This window comes from Rhinoderma darwinii (assembly GCF_050947455.1).
Source record: "Rhinoderma darwinii isolate aRhiDar2 chromosome 12 unlocalized genomic scaffold, aRhiDar2.hap1 SUPER_12_unloc_12, whole genome shotgun sequence".
Taxonomy (NCBI): Eukaryota; Metazoa; Chordata; class Amphibia; order Anura; family Rhinodermatidae; genus Rhinoderma; species Rhinoderma darwinii.
The window spans coordinates 375,851-396,391 of record NW_027461865.1 but is presented as its reverse complement, the minus strand read 5'-3'; the positions used below and the strand labels follow the sequence as shown (position 1 = coordinate 396,391).

At 48.9% G+C, this 20,541-nt stretch overlaps 1 protein-coding gene across 3 annotated transcripts in view; it reads right to left on the bottom strand.

The window, feature by feature from the left end:
* Positions 1-20,541, bottom strand: part of LOC142698116 (protein kinase C delta type-like) — a 354,404-nt gene that overhangs the window by 10,704 nt on the left and 323,159 nt on the right. The window contains exon 6 of one of the 3 annotated variants that reach the window (XR_012865692.1): positions 17,406-17,482. The exons of the other annotated variants lie outside the window; for them this stretch is intronic. The gene's annotated coding sequence lies outside the window, so the exon portion shown is untranslated. Of the gene's footprint in view, positions 1-17,405; positions 17,483-20,541 lie in introns of those variants that run through there. 3 annotated transcript variants of the gene reach the window in all.

Here is a 20,541-nt window from a genome sequence, read left to right as displayed (position 1 = left end):
CCAAAGAACCGAGGAGAGCAAAAGACACGGGCTGTCTACGATCTGCTTCGACCCTACCTCGACGCAGACCCTTTAAAGCTTGTCCTACTAAAAATTCCTTAGACACATCCCGAAAACCCTGCAACTTAAAACCAAAAGCCAGTGCAGAAACGAAACGATTGACCTTAGCCAGGGAAAACCCCGCCTCCCAAGCGTCCCCCAACCAATACAAAAGTGCCACCAACCTGTCTTGATCCGGGCTGACGTTACCCAACTCTCTTACCCACTCCTCCCACTGCTTCCAACAAGCAGAATAAGCACTCCATGTCGTACGTGCCAATGACCTTTCAACCAATCGTTCTACGGGACCGAAACCAGATCCCAGAGATGTTCCGGACAAGCCAAACCGAGGTGCTCCGCTCCCGGTGCCAATTGACGAAATCGATCCCACTGCGAGCGAGAAAGAGCATCAGCGATACAATTCCGTACCCCCGGCACATGCACCGCGACCACCCACGCGTTCAACGACAAGCACACCAAAACTAAATGTCGCAACAATTGAACTACTGAAGGAGAGGATGCGGTGATGTTATTAATGGCCAGCACCACCTCCATGTTGTCGCAGTAAAAACTGACCTTCTTGTCCCTGAGCCTTTGTCCCCCCAAATGGTTGCCGCAACCACGATAGGGAACAGCTCGAGCAGGGCCAGATTCCGCGTGTGTCCGCTGGACACCCAGCTAGCCGGCCAGTTACCTGCACACCAAGGACCACCCCCGTACGCACCAAAACCACCTGCCCCAGCCGCATCCGTAAAAAAATTGAAATCACTCGTATCCTGCGCTGGAGCCATCCATAGAGAGCAACCATTATACTGACCAAGAAAATCATCCCAAAACTGAAGATCAGCCCGATGCTCCTCCCTGAGCCGCACAAAATGATGTGGCGCCCGAACCCCCGCCGTTGCTGCCGCCAAACGTCTACTAAAAACTCTCCCCATCGGCATAATCCGGCAAGCGAAATTCAACTTCCCCAGCAGAGACTGGAGATCGCGCAACGTCATCTTCTTCAACCTACAAGCCCGCCGTACCTCCTGACTCAATGACCTTAATTTATCCACAGGAAGTCGACACTCCATTGCCACCGAATCAATTTCAATTCCCAAAAAACAAATGGTAGAGACCGGGCCCTCAGTCTTTTCCGGCGCCAAGGGAATCCCAAAATCCTTCGCAACCTTCTGCAATGAATGCAGCAAATTACCGCAAATAGGCGAACCCCCCGGGCCGACGCACAAAAAATCATCCAGGTAATGTATCAAAGAGTCAACCCCGGCTACGCCCTTCGTCACCCATTCCACGAAGCTACTAAATGCCTCGAAATATGCGCAAGAAAGGGAACACCCCATAGGAAGATACCTATCCACATAAAAAGCCCCATTCCAAAAACAACCCAACAGCCGTTGGCTCTCTGGATGAACCGGCAACAACCGGAAAGCCGCCTCAATGTCGGTTTTTGCTAACAACGCGCCGGGCCCCGCTGCGCGAACTAGCCCCACCGCCTTGTCAAATGATGTGTACACTACAGAGAACAACTCATGATCAATCCCATCATTCACCGACGAACCCTTGGGAAAGGATAAATGCTGAATTAAACGAAATTTTTGGGGCTCCCGCTTTGGCACAATACCCAATGGGGACACCACTAAATCATTTATTGGCGGATCAACAAACGGCCCCGCCATGCGCCCCAACGAAACTTCTTTTAACAGTTTTTCCGACACGATCTCGGCATGCAAGTAAGCCGACTTAAGATTGCGCCGCGCAGGGCCGCCATCAGGAATTTCAGGGCCCCCTACAGCTACATTTTCTGGGCCCCCCTACCGTGGCACCGCCTGTTAACGGTACTCCGTCCAGTACTATATCATGGTACCCAGGGTCGCCATCAGGGGGGGTATTATGGGTACTGATGTGAGAGGCCCGGCCAAACCTAATTGAAAGGGGGGCCCGGCAAACTGCCGCGACTTGCCTTTGGTAGAAAAAAACCTGGCCCCTGCAATGGGGCCCGTTTTTTTCACCAAAAGAATGTCATGAGCTGCGGGCCCCCCTTTCAATTAGGTTTGGCCGGGCCTCTCACATCAGTACCCCTAATACCCCCCCTGATGGCGGCCCTGGGTAGCATGCGGGCCGTCAAACACCGCCGCCCGTGCGACCGATCACGCGCACCCGCAAACTCCCGCGCATGCGCACCGGCGACCGCCTGGAACCGCGCACCGAATTTTGAGGCAGATTTTGACCTGCCCACACTATCTTGCCGCGTTTTTTGCCTGCGGCGATTGAGGACAGCAGACAGAAAACGCAGCGAAAAATGCATTTTCTGCCTCCCATTGATTTCGATGGCAGGTCAGAGGCAGAACCGCGGCAAGAAAGGATGTGCTGCTTTTTCTTTTTTCCGCGACTGGCTCCCATTGATTTCAGATTAAATCAATGGGAGGCGGTTTTGGAAGTTTTTTGGTGCTGATTCTGACGCAGTGTCCGAGTCAATATCAAGGCCCAAAAACTCTGAACTGGGCCTTATTGTTAGGGCTTATTCAGACGAACGTGTAATACGTCCGTGAAACGTGTGTGATTTTCACGCGCCTTGCACGGACCTATGTTACTCTATGGTGCCGTGCGGACTGTCAGTGATTTTCACGCAGCGCGAGTCCGCTGCGTAAAACTCACGACATGTCCGATATTTGTGCATTGTTCGCGCATCACGCACCCATTGAAGTCAATGGGTGCGTGAAAATCACGCCCAGCACTTCCGCAGCCGTATAAACTATGAATGAAAACAGAAAAGCACCACGTGCTACAAACATACAAACAGAGTGTCATAATGATGGCGGCTGCGCGAAAATCACGCAGCCACGCATCATACGCTGCTGCCACACGGAGCTGTTATGGACCTTTTGCAAGCGCAAAACGCCACGTTTTTGCGCGCGCAAAAAGCACACGCTTGTGTAAATCCGGCCTTAGGGTAGGAACACACTAGGCATGAACACTGCGGATTTTATGCAACACATTTGATTGTGGAAAATCCGCAGCGTATTACAGTCGCAGCAGAGAGGATGAGATATGAACAAATCTCATCCACACGCTGCAAAAATAATGGACCTGCAGTGTGGCTTTTTGGCTTTTTAAGTCGCAGTCAATGTATTCTGTGGGATCGCCGCTCCTCTGTTGCAGAAATGCTGCGGTTCTGCCGCAAAAATCACAAATGAGAAAAAAAAAAAAAAGGCACTTTTTTAAATTTATAAAAAATGTTTAGACTTGCCCCGGCCGTAGTCCTGGTGACGCGATCCTCTATTCTTAGCGCAGCCCGGCCTCCTGTCATGACGTTTCATCCCATGTGACTGCAGCGGTCACATGGTCTACAGCGTCATCCCAGGAGGCGGGGCTACATTCAGAAGAGAGAGATGCATCACCTAAACTACGGCCGGGGTAAGTCTAAACTTTTTTTTCCCTGCAGGATTCCCGCAGCGGACATGCCTCACCAAACCTGCGCCACTATTTGGTGCGGTTTTTCTGGCGGAATTCCCTGCGGCTCCCGGGATAAGCTGTGTAGTTTTACTCAGCATATCCACCTAGTGTGTCCCTTATGATGTCGCTCCTGGAGCTGCTGCCGGTCTCTAAATAGGCAGTTGGTCCAGTAGAATTTGGAATTATTTTTTTTTGTGAACCAGCTTAAAAAAATACAAAACTTTTGTGTTAGGGTTTGTTCACATCACTGTTCGCTTCCGCTCCGGGGTTCCTTCTGAGGTTTCTGTCGGGTGAACCCCGCAATGGAAAGTGAAAGTGATAGCACAGCTTCCGTTTCCATCACCATTAGCGCAGTCGACTGCGCTATTAATTCCGTCCGAAAACCAGCCGGAATGGTGACGAACGGAAACCATTAGCGATGTTTCCGTCACCATTGAGATCAATGGTGACTGAAACGGAAGCTGTGCTGTCACTTTCACTTTCCGTTGCGGGGTTCACCCGACAGAAACCTCAGACGGAACCCCGGAGCGGTGGTTCGTCACCATTCCGGCTGGTTTTCGGACGGAATAGCGCAGTCGACTGCGCTAATGGTGATGGAAACGGAAGCTGTGCTATCATGTTATCACTTTCACTTTCCGTTGCGGGGTTCACCCGACAGAAACCTCAGACGGAACCCCGGAGCGGAAGCGAACAGTGATGTGAACAGGCCCTAACACAAAAGTTTTGTATTTTTTTAAGCTGGTTCACAAAAAAAAATAATTCCAAATTCTACTGGACCAACTGCCTATTTAGAGACCGGCAGCAGCTCCAGGAGCGACATCATAAGGGACACACTAGGCGGATATGCTGAGTAAAACTCCACAGCTTATCCGCCCCGGAGGCCGCAGGGAATTCTGCCAGCAAAACCGCACCAAATAGCGGCGCAGGTTTCGTGAGGCATGTCCGCTGCGGGAATCCTGCAGGGAAAAAAAGTTTAGACTTGCCAGGGCCGTAGTCCTGGTGACGCATCTCTCTCTTCTGAACGTAGCCCCGCCTCCTGGGATGACGCTGTAGACCATGTGACCGCTGCATCAGTCACATGGGATGAAACGTCATGACAGGAGGCGGGGCTACGCTAAGAATAGAGGATCGCGTCACCAGAACTACGGCCGGGGCAAGTCTAAACTTTTTCAATTTAAAAAAGTACCTTTTTTTTCTTCTCTTGTGTGATTTTTGCGGCAGAACCGCAGCATTTCCGCAACAGAGGAGCGGCGATTCCACAGAATACATTGACATGCGACTTAAAAAGCCAAAAAGTCACACTGCAGGTCCATTATTTTTGCAGCGTGTGGATGAGATTTGTTCATATCTCACCCCCTCTGCTGCGACTGTGATACGCTACGGATTATCCACAATAAAATGTGTTGCATAAAATCCGCAGTGTTCATGCCTAGTGTGTTCCTACCCTAAGGCCGGATTCACACGAGCGTGTGCTTTTTGCACGCGCAAAAAACGTGGCGTTTTGCGCATGCAAAAGGTCCATAACAGCTCCGTGTGTCAGCAGCGTATGATGCGCGGCTGCGTGATTTTCGCGCAGCCGCCATCATTATGACACTCTGTTTGTATGTTTGTAGCACGTGGTGCTTTTCTAATTTCATTCATAGTTTATACGGCTGCGGAAGTGCTGGCCGTGAATTTCACGCACCCATTGACTTCAATGGGTGCGTGATGCGCGAACAATGCACCAATATAGGACATGTCGTGAGTTTTACGCAACGGACACACGGACACACGCTGCGTGAAAATCACTGACAGTCCGCACGGCACCATAGAGTAACATAGGTCCGTGCAAGGCGCGTGAAAATCACACACGTTTCACGGACGTATTACACGTTCGTCTGAATAAGCCCTAACAATAAGGCCCAGTTCACAGAGTTTTTGGGCCTTGATATTGACTCGGACACTGCGTCAGAATCAGCACCAAAAAACTTCCAAAACCGCCTCCCATTGATTTAATCTGAAATCAATGGGAGCCAGTCGCGGAAAAAAGAAAAAGCAGCACGTCCTTTCATGCTGCGGTTCCGCCTCTGACCTCCCATCTAAATCAATGGGAGGCAGAAAATGCATTTTTCACTGCGTTTTTTGTCTGCTGTCCTCAATCGCCGCGAGCAAAAAACGCAGCAAAAAAACGCGGCAAGATAGTGTGGGCAGGTCAAAATCTGCCTCAAAATTCTTTAAGGAATTTTGAGGCAGATTTTTTTTTGCCTGCAAAATACTGTGTGAACAGGGCCATACATAAACAACACTTTGAGATAATTTACTCACTGTGTCAGAAGAGCTGCTCCCACTCCAGTCCTCTTCCGGCGATGTCTTCCAGGGGAGGTCTTCGGTCCAGACGTCCAGTCCTTCACCTCCAGCCAGGCTCCAGGTAAGTTTTGTCCATGTGTGTCCGCGGCTGCGCGCGCGGCCGGTCGCGGGTGCGCGCGCTTCGTTCGCGGGTGCGCGCGCGGCCGATCGCGGGTGCGCGCGCGGGCGGTCTCCAGTGCGGCCGTTCGTGGATGCGCGCTCGCGAGTGCGCACGCGCGGGAGTTTCATTGTGCGCGCGATCGGGTGCGCGCGCGCGGGCGGACGGTTTGACGGCCCCCCATGACGAGGGGAGGGGGCCCGCAGCAGCAGCAGCAGCTCTCGACATTCTTTTGGTGAAAAAAACGGGCCCCATTGCAGGGGCCCGTTTTTTCCTACCAAAAGAATGTCGAGGCAGTTGCCGGGCCCCCCTTTCAATTAGGTTTGGCCGGGCCCCTCACACCACTACCCCTAATACCCCCCTGATGGCGGCCCTGGCGCCGCGTCACCAGAACCTCATAAGGAGGCGGAGGTATAACGAAACCAACACGAAACCCTTCATAAATTAACTTGGCCGCAACCCTATCTGGATACTCATTTAGATACGGGACCATCCTTTCCACCCTCACCGGCGACAACCCCTTGACCAGCCGAGGAGGACTGGTTCCCTGACCGCTTCTTCCACATACACTTGGCAGCCCCGTGGGATGAACCATTACATTCTGAACACACGTGCTTGAACTTACATGTGGCCCCGAACTTACACTGGCCATCATTAAATTGACAGCAGAATCCCAGTTTTGCCCCTGAACCTTGCCCGGCCTGGCTAGACTGACCTCCTTGGCCAATGCTCCCGGGAAAGGACTGCTTCACCGGAGCCGTCACCCTCAACCAAAGCGCAACATCCTTCTGGTCCTACCGAATCGCCGGCCGAACCGCCTTTCGCTGGCGAAATTGCTCATCGTACCGCAACCACGCCTGACCCCCGTATGCCCTATGAGCCTCCCCAATGGCATCAAAATAGCAAAATAACGCCGAGCAATCTTCAGGCACCTTCTCTCCGATCACGCTGGCTAAAATGGCAAACGCTTGCGACCAATTGACGAACGTCTGCGGGATAAGCCTATACCGCCTACGTTCCTCTTCCTCCTTCTTACTCTCGTCCCGCTTGCCTTTATCCAAATTGAATTTTGCAAGCGGCAGAAGAGAAAAAATCTCCACGTACTCGTCCTTCCAGATCAGCTCGCGGACCTCCTGTTTTAGGTGTGCCCCTAACGGACCCTCGAAGCATACATACACCTCGCCACGAGCACGATCGTCAAGCCGCACCCGATCACCATCTTTTTGCGCCTCAGTCTGAACGGACACCGCGACCGCTTCCTTAGACGCCGCCAACCCTTCCACAACCCCCGGGACGCGACTGTAACACTCCAACCTCACGAGGACCTTCCCAAACTACCGCCGGGGACCCCGCCGTAGCTACAGGCGCCGCAGCCCTCTCTAAGCACCCGACCAACTCCCGCAAGCAACACACTAAATCCGCTAAGCCAGCGCCGTCACGCCCGACCGCGCCGCTACCGGCAGCCGATGCCGTGCTTGCTGCCCCCCCCAACACCCGACATAAAAATCGCTGGATACGGCAAAGAAGGAGTTACGTACTCACCGGGCTGCCCAGGCGCTGTGTTCCCGTCAGCCGGAAAATCCTGACCTCGCCGAAAATCGTCCAATTCGCCATCCTCCAGATCCTCTCTCGCCGACGACTGGCCATCCCACCGACATCTCCTACACGGGGACAACAACATGCTGACAGATGGGCCGGCCACCTGCCGCCCGACCGCAGGGACCCAGACTTCCGACCGGACCTGTTGCCTCGTCTCCGCTGATGATCTAGGCGTCCTCCCTGAAGGTCTCAAGGAAGCCTGCCCCCTGGCCGGAACATCACCATGCGGGGCGGCCGTGGGCTGCTCTCTGGATATTACGTCCGATGGAGGAGGGGTGACAGGGAGCCCGGCCTGCGACCCCCTGTGTACCGCCGGACCTTGTCGCGGCTGGGGATTCCTGCCAGGACGCAGGGCCTGGGAAGAGGCGGCCCTCCCAGCTGCCTGGCCTGCAGCGTCCTTTGAAGGGCTCCCCCTGCGACGCCGTGACTACCTCTGGGCTGAGGTGTTCTGGTGGGCGGGACCGCCGGGAGCGACGGGGAGAACCGGCCTGAGCCACCGCCGCCCCCGACGACGCTCTCTGCTTCATACGAGCAGGATCACGGGTTGCCAACTCCCCCCCCCCCCCCGCCGCCACAGTACTAGCACTAGGGAGGGGGCCGGGGGAGGGGAGCCTGTCCCTCAGAGCTACTGACCCTGAGCGCCGGACCTGGCGTGGAGGCGAGTTAGCCTCCGGGATCCTGGACAGTGCAGCCACGGTCTCCTCCAACCACCCGGGACGGTGGAATGCAGCTGCCGCACGCAGCTGCTCTAACATGCCGACCTCCGACATGGCCAGGTAAGAAGTAAGCGCGGTAGCAGAGGGAGCTTGTCACTTTTGCTTGTTCTTCCTCCCGCTGCTTCCGGCTCAATGCCGAAAACAGCGGGAAGACTGGTAACGTCCCCTGACTCCTCCCTACCCCTCTTCTACCTCCCCCTACTACTCCCTCCTTCTCACACTAAATTAACCCTTTCCCTACTATGTCTTGTCATGGAGGTTTCCCTCTGAAGCCCTTCGTGCTGCGTCCAGCCTCTTATGAACAACTGAAAAGATGCTGGAAGAGTGCCTGACGTCATCTGTCAAGCATGGTGGAGGTAATGTGATGGTCTGGGGTTGCTTTGGTGCTGGTAAAGTGGGAGATTTGTACAAGGTAAAAGGGACTTTGAATAAGGAAGGCTATCACTCCATTTTGCAACACCATTCCATACCATGTGGACAGCACTTGATTGGAGCCAATTTCATACTACAACAGGACAATGACACAAAGCACACCTCCAAATTATGCAAGAACTATTTAGGGAAGAAGCCGGTAGCTGGTATTCTATCTGTAATGGAGTGGCCAGCGCAGTCACCAGATCTCAACCCCATAGAGCTGTTGTGGGAGCAGCTTGACCGTATGGTACGCAAGAAGTGCCCATCAAGCCAATCCAACTTGTGGGAGGGGCTTCTGGAAGCATGGGGTGAAATTTCTCCCGATTACCTCAGCAAATTAACAGCTAGAATGCCAAAGGTCTGCAATGCTGTAATTGCTGCAAATGGAGCATTCTTTGACTAAAGCAAAGTTTGAAGGAGAAAATTATTATTTCAAATAAAAATCATTATTTCTAACCTTGTCAATGTCTTGACTAAATTTTCTAGTCATTTTGCAACTCATTTGATAAATATAAGTGTGAGTTTTCATGGAAAACACAAAATTGTCTGGGTGACCCTAAACTTTTGAACGGTAGTGTAAGTGAATACAGTGCAGTGAAATTCAGTGACTCACAGGGGACATCTTCTCAGATTGGAGTCATTCATGTTCTCTTTTCTTCTTCATCCGGCCCAGAACGCCATGTTGACTTCCAGTCTTTTTCATCTCTAATGCCCAAGCGCGAACCACAAGATACGTCATGAAAGTGTTGATGTAACCTGTATACCACGTTCACGTGACCCAATGTGCCACGTCACAGCGTATTCAAATCATGGAAGCGTTCAGTCTACATGACTACTGCCCGTCACGGTGCGCATACCTTAGATCAAAATTTTGACATATAACTAACTCTAAACCTCATAAGTTAATTTTCTTTAGCTATTGTACTAGGATGTACAATTCTTAATTAAAATATTATCATATTAGTCATGTGTCCTAGTATACCCACATCCAGCGATGGGTGGGATGGGTGAAACATAAAATAGTTTTCCATGAGTTTTGGACTGCGATGTGCTGCTGATCTCTCCTTTTGGGGGTAATATACAGGGAATATGGGGGTTATATAAGGGACTCTCATCATCCCTGTATATACCAGCCATCATCCCCATATATAACCACCATTATCCGTGTATGTACCAGCCCACCATTATCTCGGTATAAAATCTCCATCACCCCTGTATATACCATTAGGGCGGGCACTGTCAGCTTGCTGTGGCGTGCGGGCATTGTGGCTAAACAAGAACTAAATGGGGTGGGCATTGAGGACACCGTGGACCAATAGGATGCCTGAAACGCCGGTATATGGGAGAAGTCCAGCAGAACCTGAAAATATGCCTCCTGATTGCTTAAAGGCTATGTACACCTTTGCACTGTTTTTTTTTTTAAATTGCCTTGTATGTATTGTACAATATAAATCACATTTCTAATTGGTCTACCATTTGTCTTCTGTACCTGCAGAGTATTTCAGTTTATGGCCAGCTGCTGTATTCAGTTATCTCTCTAAGGCCCTGTTCACACCTGCGTTGGTGTATTTCGTTGTTCTGCTCCGTCAGTGGTGCAGAACAAAGGAATAATGGAAGCAACGGTTCAGTCGCACAACGGACACCGCCACCTGCTGACAGAACCCATTGACTTTAGTGGATTCCATTGGCTTTCCGTCAGGAGGGGGGCCGTGATTTTACCAGAGACAATACTGCAGATGTGAACGAGGCCTTATCCGTCAGTCATCACCCTAATGGCAAACTGAGCAGCTCCTCTTTTGCAGGCTCATGAACAAGCATTTACTGTGGAATCTGCGCATGTGCATGGTCCTAATTACTGCATACCTCCTGACCGTCCCGGATACAGCGGGACAGTCCAGGATTCCGGGCGGTGTTAGGGCGGGTTCACACATGGCGGAATTCCACTTAAATTCCGCTGCGGACACTCCGCAGCGTTAATCCGCAGCGGAGCCGTTTCTCCATTGACTTTCACTTTAATTTAGCAGTGTTCGTTTACACGATGCGTACAATTCCGCTGCGGAGCATAGGCTGCGGAGCGGAATTTGGTGTCCGCAGCATGCTCTGTCTGTTGCGGAGCAGTGGCGGACTCATGGCGGAATTTCTCCATTGACTTCAATGGAGATTCTAAGTTCCGCAATGAAGTCCGCAGCTGTCATGCACATGTCATGTGTGCTGCGGATGCGTCTTGCTTTTTTAACTTGACATTTCTTCATTCTGGCTGGACCTAGGTATTTCTAGGTCTACAGCCAGACTGAGGAAGTCAATGGGGCTCCCGTAATGACGGGAGCGTTGCTAGGAGACGTCTGTAAATAGTCACTGTCCAGGGTGCTGAAAGAGTTAAGCGATCGGCAGTAACTGTTTCTGCACCCGGGACAGTGACTACCGATCCCAATATACATGTATCTGTAAAAAAACATATAAGTTCATACTTACCGAGAACTCCCTTCGTCTGTCTCCAGTCCGGCCTCCCAGGATGACGTTTCAGTGTAAGTGACGGCTGCAGCCAATCACAGGCCAAGCACAGGCTGCAGCGGTCACATGGACTGGCGCGTCATCCAGGGAGGTCGGGCTGGATGCCGAAAGAGGGACGCGTCACCAAGACAACGGCCGGTAAGTATGAAAATCGTTTACTTTCACTAGGGAAAGTGCTGTCCCTTCTCTCTATCCTGCACTGATAGGGAGAAGGGAAGCACTTTTCCCGCAGTCTGCAGCAGCTAGTCCGCATCAATGTACTGCACATTTTGTGCAGATCCGCTGCAGAATCTGCAACGCAGATTCTGTGCGGCATCGATGCGGACAGTTGCGGAGGAATTCCGCCATGTGTGGTCATGCCCTTACGCTGTCCCAAGCGGCCGGTGGTATGTCTTGGTGTCAACTGTATCTGCGTCCTCAGGATGCAGATCCAGTTGAATCCGATGCTAATGTAAGGGATCGTCAGCTCCCTGCTTCTGTATTAGTACCACTCACCGAGGAATTCCCGGGCACAGCGCTACTTTAAGTGCGGAGCCCCTTATCTCACTATTCATATATGTACATTGACGTCGGGGACTACTCCTGGAGCGGAATCCACTGCCTTTGCATTGCTGATGGTCTGGCCGGGGATTCCGCTCCTAGGCGGAACCCCTGATGTCACTGTCCATATATGTACAGTAACATCAAGGGCTCCTCCTGGAGTGCAATCCCTGGCCACAGCGTGGCCGACGCTCTGGACAGGGATTCTGCTCCTATAGGGAATGCCTTACGTCACTGTCCATATATGGACAGTGATGGCAGGGGCTCCTCCTGGAGTGGAATCCCTGGGGGAGGGGGGTGGCACCATCTACATGGGCACTGTGTGTGACACTATCTATATGGGCACTGGCGCTTTATATGTGTGCACTGGTACTAGAGGTAGCTAAGGGGGCATTAAACTGTATGGGGGCAGCTATTTGTCATAATTTCTAGCAACGCATTCCCTTTAATACTGGTGTTTCATACACCAGTCCTATTAAACAGTTTGCTGGAGTAAGATGCAACACATTTATTAACAGGCGAAGGCGAATGACTCTTAATAAATGTGTCGCATCTTTTAGTTGCAACGCGGCCTGTCATCAGTACTTTCTACGTGCTGCGGCCTGCTGTACATTTGCCTTGTTACGCCCCCCAGAGATAAATCTGGGCCGCATTATACATATAGATTTCTGCTATAATTGACATCAGTTACTGGCGTAAATTATAGTAAAATTGTTGGCCATTTCTGCTAAGCCCCGCCCATTTTTTGCCCCCAAAAATGTCGACATTTGCGCATTTTGTGAATTTTCTACGCTAGTAAACTGTTGTAGAAAGGTTAATATATTCCCCCAAAGGCTACAGACCGTAATACAATATCTTAATGTAAGGATGTGTACACTTAATTGTGCAGCAACGCTTGTTGTCTCCATTCTATGTCAGTGTGGGAAGTAGATGTCCGGCCTTATGATTTTGTGATATGTGATAGACCCAGAATCCCAATCACCAAACCAAAGAATGCAAAATAAAGACACAAAACATTATAATTGGGTGTTAAATGGTCAAAACTTTTATTATATTATATGACCAAACCCAAAATGGCAAACCTCCGACTCACGAAGAGTCACCCTCCAGCACGCAGGAAAGGAAAAACCCCCTGTGGGGGAAACCTCTAGGGAAACCATGGCTGGAGGATTGCCCTTCCTCTGGGCTTAGAAGGTGCCAAAATATCATTTGTAACAGAATTTGTACGTTTTCTCAGATTTTCAAGGAAAGACAATACAATGAACGAACAACATAAAACACATAAATCGGCTGATCTGGTTGGCTAGGCGGATGTCTCTCTTCCTGGGCACCCATTAAAATGAATGGGCGATCCACGGATGAGACGGGTCCTCCAGATACTTCCTTGTAGCACCTGTCTCCGCTCCGGCTAATAGAGGGGGATCTCCTGCTGGAAACCCCCCTCTATTACAGACAACCCGTATGAAGAGGATGGCATGACTGTGATGAAGAAGTGGTCTGGGGTGAAGGGTTTCCCTGCTAGAACCTCCAAATTACATCAGGTCGGTATTGGTGGGGAAGTCAAGCTCAAGGTCCTCAGTCCCATCCAATATGGCGCTGAATGTGGCAGTAAAACCTTCTAATATGGAATCTTCTTTATGTCATAAACATTTGTATTTATGACATCAGCACCTTCATCATCATTACTACAGGAGTTTATTACCACTGCACAACTCATACATTGTGACGTCACCCACAGTGGTCTGAAGTGTTAACCCTTTACTGACTGGCAGTGTACTTAACACAGAGGCCATAAAGCTGAATAGAACATATCAGAGGCCATAAAGGAAAAGGGATAATGCAGGGAGCATCTCCGCACAAGAACTATCCATGACAAAGGGTTGTCCAGGATGAGATAACTTGTCTGCTTTCTCCAAAAACCAGCACCACACCTGTCCATAGGTTGTGTGTGGTACTACAGCTCATTACCATTCACTTCAATGGAGCAAACCTGCAATACCAGATACAACCTGTGGATAGGTGTGGTGCTGTTTTTGGAAGAAAGCAGACATATTTTTCTAAACCTGCACAGCTCCTGTTAGAAATAGTTCTAAAAAAGTGGGGGGAGAAGGAGAAGAAGGGGAGAGGGAAAGAAGAAATTAAAAAAAGGTAAAAAGAGGAACTCTGAGGTAAAAGAAATCAAACTAGACTGAAAGGAGTCTGCTGGAGGTGCCAGATGGAAAGACAGATTTCTGCCATGGGGACCAGATTAGTTGAAATGTATCTTGAAGGGGGGCTTCAGAGAGTGGGTTTTAACCCCTTCCCACCCTATGAAGTGCTGTTGCATTGAAAAACTATGCAGTTCATCTTCGAATGCAGCGTCACAAAAACAAATTATTTTGTAAAAAATAAAACTATATAAATTTGGTATCGCCATAATCGTAACGACCCGCAGAATCAAGTTATCATGCAATTCATGCCGCCCGATGAACACTGTAAAATCAAAACAGAAATGGCGGAATTACAGGTTTTTTTCAATTCACCCCACAAAATGTAGGTTTTTAAAAAAAAATAAAAATGTAATACATTATATGGTACATTAGTCCGCAGGGTAAATTACACATAAACAGCGCCATTCATCGGTTAACTGTTTAAATGATACCAGTTCAAGTGACCTTTATCGAAAAACACCATAAGAAATTTTTTCACAATTAACCTTCTAATTGGGCCTAGCATGTGTGGTACTGTCTGCTAAGCCGTTGTATCTAAGCATATTATATGTGATACTGTCTGCTGAGCCGCTGTCTCCTATCAAGTAGCAGAGCTATCAGGTGCCATAGTGTAATGAAACGGGGTAGGGAGACAGACAGGTGAGCCCTAATCTACCCGAAACTCAGTCCCTGCCTACTTGCACGGCCCGTCCTAAGAGTTGGCATACAATTGGGCGACGGTCCCTATGCTCAATAAGTGCAAGACAGACAACACAAGACAAGGGCACACAGAAGATAAAGGGGGAGGTAGGGGCAGTTGCCCACGGAAACACCGTGCGCAACAGGCAGTGGTGAACGAGCCGAGACAAACCAGGAGAGTACGAAGTAGCAAATCAGAGCAGGAGAATAGTCAGTCAAGCCAGGGTTAATAAGTAACAGCGGTCACTAAGGTAAATAGCAAGAAGCGCAGAGCCAGGAAACCAGAATATCACAGGCAAGGAACATGCTGCAAGTGAGGGTAAAAATAGACCAAGGGAGGGAGCTACAACCGTCAGGCCAGGCTGTGATAGGTTCTCCCTCTCCTCAGCCTGCCAGCCTGAGTAGTAAGAGATCGCATCACTCGAGCAGACCTTGGAGCTGATGAAGGCTGATTAACCCCGGGCATCGACACAGAACCTGTGTCTGGCAAACCCTTTACAGTACCCCCCTTTTTATGAGGGGCCACTGGACCCTTCCTAGGTGGGCCTGGCTTGTTGGTTAACCGAAGATGGAACTTGCTGAGCAATATACCGGCGTGAACATCCTGGGCGGGTACCCAAGTCCTCTCCTCAGGCCCGTATCCTCTCCAATGGACCAGGTACTGGAGGGAGCCTTGGACAATCCTGCTGTCCACAATCTTGGCTACCTCGAATTCTACCCCATCCGGAGTGAAAACAGGGACCGGAGGTTTCCTCGATGTAGCCAAGGACGGGGAGCAGCTTTTCAAGAGGGAGGCATGGAACACGTTGTGTATCTGAAAAGACGGGGGTAGCTCCAGCCGGAAGGAGACAGGGTTGAGGACCTCAATAATTTTGTGCGGCCCTATATACCGGGGAGCAAACTTCTTGGACGGAACTTTAAGGCGCAAATTTTTAGAAGAGAGCCACACCAGATCCCCGACCACAAACAGAGGGTTAGTTGAACGTCTTTTATCTGCCTGAGTCTTTTTGATGCTCTGGGACGCCTCAAGGTTCTTCTGAACCTGGGCCCAGACTGTGCACAGTTCCCGATGAACGACATCTACCTCGGTATTGTTGGAACCACCAGGTGAAACGGAGGAGAACCGTGGATTAAACCCAAAATTACAGAAGAAGGGGGAAACCCCCGACGAGCTACTGACCCGGTTTTTAAGGGAAAATTTGGCGAGGGGAATGAAGGAGACCCAATCATCTTGACAGTCTGAGATAAAACACCTTAAGTATAGTTTCACAGACTGATTAGTCCTCTCAGTTTGGCCATTAGTTTCAGGATGGAAGGCGTGAGGATTTGACCCAAAAATGGTATCTCCTGCACCCCAAACACCCATTTTTCGGTTTTAGCAAAGAGTTTGTATGTATGTATGTATGTTGTCATGTATGTATGTATATATGTGCATTTATGTTGGCATGTATGTATATATGTGCATGTGTGTATGTATATTTGCATGTATATATTTGCATGTTTGTATATATGTATGTATGTATGTTTGCATGTATGTTTGTTTGTATATATGTCTGTATGGCCATGTATGATACTGTCTGCTGGAGCCCTGTATCTAAGTCAACTTCGCGGCAGGCTTCTATACATGGTATAACAGTCAGTATCACACATGAAACTAAATCTAAGCCTACGACATGTTTTATTTAATTTTTTTTAAATTTTTTTTACAGTTTTGGTGTTTGGACTACGTCGGTTTCGAGGACTACTTAGAGGACTTTTTTTTTCCTACAATAAAATGGTTAATGAGGGTTGTGTTGGGGGTGCTTTATTTCAATAAAATATTTTATCTATATCTTTGTCTTTTTCTTTTCAAATTTTATTACTACCACTTTAGTAATGGCCGCTGTCTGAGTGACAACATCCATTACTAAGGGGAGGCTTAGTGTTAGCCGGTGCAGAGGCTAACACTAACCACCATTATTACCCCGGTACCCACCACCACCAGGGGTGCCGGGAAGAGCCAGTTACGATCCAGTACCCGACCATCTGTTGTGATGGCCGGGCTCTGGGGCGGCCACAGGCTGGTATTATGAGGCTGGGAAGGGCCAAAAACAGTGGACCTTCCCACCCTTGTAATGCTAGGCTGCTGCTGCTGTGTTGTATCTGGCTGGTTATAAAAGTGGGGGGGACCCCACGTCATTTTTTTTAATTATTGATTTATTTTAATATTTTTTTTAAAAAGACATGGGGTTCCACCCAATTTATCATAACCAGCCACATACAACAGTGTTATTAGCCTGGGAATGGACAAAACCAGTGGCACTTCCCACCCATGTAATGCCAGACTGCTGCGGCCTTGTATATGGCTGGTTATTAAAAATGTGGGGGACCCGTCTATTGTTAAATTGAAAAAAACAAAAAACGACGTGGGGGTCCCCCCCATTTTTATAACCAGCCCGATACAACACAGCAGCAGCAGCCTAGCATTACAAGGGTGGGAAGGTCCACTGTTTTTGGCCCTTCCCAGCCTCATAATACCAGCCTACGGCCGCCCCAGTACCCGACCATCACAACAGATGGTCGGGTACTGGATCGTACCTGGCTCTTCCCGGCACCCCTGGTGGTGGTGGGTACCGGGGTAATAATGGGTGGTTAGTGCTAGCCTCTGCACCGGCTAACACTAAGCCCCGCCTTAATAATGGACGCTGTCAATCAGCCAACTGCCATTATCTAGGCACTAATAAAGTTTAAAAAAAAACACAAAGACAATTCTTTTTTATTGAAATAAGAAATCCACAACAAAACCCTCGTTAACCATTTTATTAAAATTTGAAAAAACGTAGATCTACGCAGTAGTCCAACGAATCGAAGACGTAGTCCAATCGGTACATCAAAATCTGCAACAACATAAAAAAACAGTTATCAATGTGAACAATACCAATACTTCTACTCACCTACACACATATATACACGCACACACACACACAAACAACCATACACAAACACTCACATATATACACAAACACAACAAGATATACACACACACACACACACACACACACACACACACACACACATAAACAGACAAACACACACACACACACAACCATACACAAACACATACACAAACACACACACACACACATAAACAGACAAACACACACACACACATATACACGAACTCACACATATACAAACAAAAACACACATACCCAAACACACACATATACACATATACACAAACACACCCATATATACACAAACACACACACATAAACACACACACATATACAAACACACACAAACATCTACACACAAACATATACACAAATACACCCATATATACACACACACACACACATATACACAAACATATACACAAACACATATACACAAACACACCCATATATACACAAACACACATATAAAAACAAAAACAGACAAAGACACTTACCCAAACACACATATATACACAAACACACACATACACAAACACACACACTGTTTCTTTTAAATGCTGCTGTGGAACCCGCTCGATCCACTATATAAGGCTGCGCTATAGTGCAGCATTTAAAAGAAACAGGATCCTGTCCTGTCCATAGAGTTTAAGGCAGCACAGAGTATTTCAGGAGATGAGCGTGCAGATTCAGTGCTGCTATGAACTCTGCTCTTACCATTACGTAGCTCAGTCTGTTACCTCTCCTCCACTCCTGTCCTCAAGAACACCTTCACATGATTGGCAAGTCACCACGTAATGGTCAGAGCAGAGTTCACAGCAGCACAGAGTATTTCAGGAGATGAGCGTGCGGATCTTGTGCGGGGTGGTGACTTGCCAATCATGTGAAGGTGTTATTGAGGACAGGAGTGGAGGAGAGGTAACAGACTGAGCTACGTAATGGTAAGAGCAAAGTTCACAACAGCACAGAATCTGCACGCTCCTCTCCTGAAATATTCTGTGCTGCTGTGAACTCTGCTCTTACCATTACGTAGCTCTCAGTCTGTTACCTCTCCTCCACTCCTGTCCTCAAGAACACCTTCACATGATTGGCAAGTCACCACGTAATGGTAAGAGCAGAGTTCACAGCAGCACAGAGTATTTCAGGAGATGAGCGTGCGGATCTTGTGCGGGGTGGTGACTTGCAAATCATGTGAAGGTGTTATTGAGGATGGAGGAGAGGTAACAGACTGAGCTACGTAATGGTAAGAGCAGAGTTCACAGCAGCACAGAGTATTTCATTAGAGGAGCGTGCAGATTCTGTGCTGCTGTGATCAATGGGCAGACATTTGTCTGTTCACACGAGGCGTAATTTACGCGCCGCTGTCAAAGAAGTGACCTGTAACTTCTTTGGCCGTAATTGGATCCGTTATTCATTGACTCCAATGAAAAATAGCGCCAATTACGTCCGTAATGGACGCTGCGTTCAAGCGCCTGCATATGCCGTTACGGCTGAAATTATGGGGATGTTTTCAGGCGGAAACATCCCCGTAATTTCAGCCGTAACGGACGCTGTCGTGTGAACATACCCTTATAATGACAGCACGGCTCACAAAAGCGGCCGGCTGCCCGTGGCCGGCCGTGCTCGTAATTACGAGTCGTAATTACGAGCACGGCCCGTAAAATAAAAAAATAGAACATGTTCTATCTTTTTAACGGCACGGGCATCTTCCCGTGAGAAAACGGGGAGGTACCCGTGGCTAACAGAAGTCTATGGGCCCGCTATTTCGGGTCGTAATTACGACCCGTAATAACGGGTGTTTTTACGGTCGTGTGCATGAGGCCCTGTAATGACGGGTGGCTACATGTGTGCACCCGTCATTACGGCAGCGTTGCTAGGCGACGTCAGTAAATAGTCACTCTTCAGGGTGCTGAAAGAGTTAACTGATCGGCAGTAACTGTTTCAGCACCCTGGACAGTGACTACCGATCACAGTACCTGTTCATACTTACCGGGAACTCCCTGCTTCCTCCAGTCCGGTCTCCTGGCCGTTGCCTTGGTGACGCGTCCCTCTCGACATCCGGCCCGACATTCCTTGATGATGATGCAGCCCATGTGAGCGCTGCAGCCAATCACGGGCTGCAGAGGCCTCTGCAGCCAATCACAGGCTACAGAGGCCTCTGCAGCCAATCACAGGCTGCCGCGTCAGAAAAGAAGGTCGGACTGGAGGAAGAAGAGGGACTCGTCACCAAGACAACGACCAGGTACGTATGAAATGCTTTTTATTTTATTTTTAATCAGCAGCCTCTTTTCTCTATCAGTGATTGATAGAGACAAGTGGCTGCCGATTTGTATAATATTTTTCTGTTCAATCATTTTTATTAATTTTTTCAGAAAGAGTAGATGCATCATTTACATGTCGCAGCATGTTAAATATATATAGCAAAATTACAGCATCTTATTCATCGTGACAGCTTTGTGTCGGTAAGATAGTATAACAGTACAACAATATAACAAAACAACAACATCGCTAGCAGCTTGTATATCTTCAAAAGGTCTCTTATGAAGAAGAATGATAATAATAATATGGTATTAGTTGCTTGTGTAAGAGCTATATTTGGTGGCATAGAGGGCTGGTTATCCAGCAATTCCAGACGTTGGAAAATTTAGGAAAACTAAGATTGCCATATGCAATTATTCTCTCATAAGCATAAGAAGAATTGATTAGTAACAACAATTCCGCCTGAGTGGGTGTATCAGCACTCTTCCAATGCCTAGATACAACTAGCTTCGCCATAGCCAATATTTTACATGACAGTATTCTATCTTTCGGAGGGATGTCTTCCATATTTAAGAACAGTAGGGCTAATTGAGGGGATACAGGAATCCGTGTTCCAAACAAGGACTCTAGTAAAGCAAATACCTCTTTCCAATAGCTTAGTATTACTGGACATTCCCATAATACATGTAATAGCGTGCCTCTATTGCCACAACTCCTCCAACATGTTTCTGAAACATCTG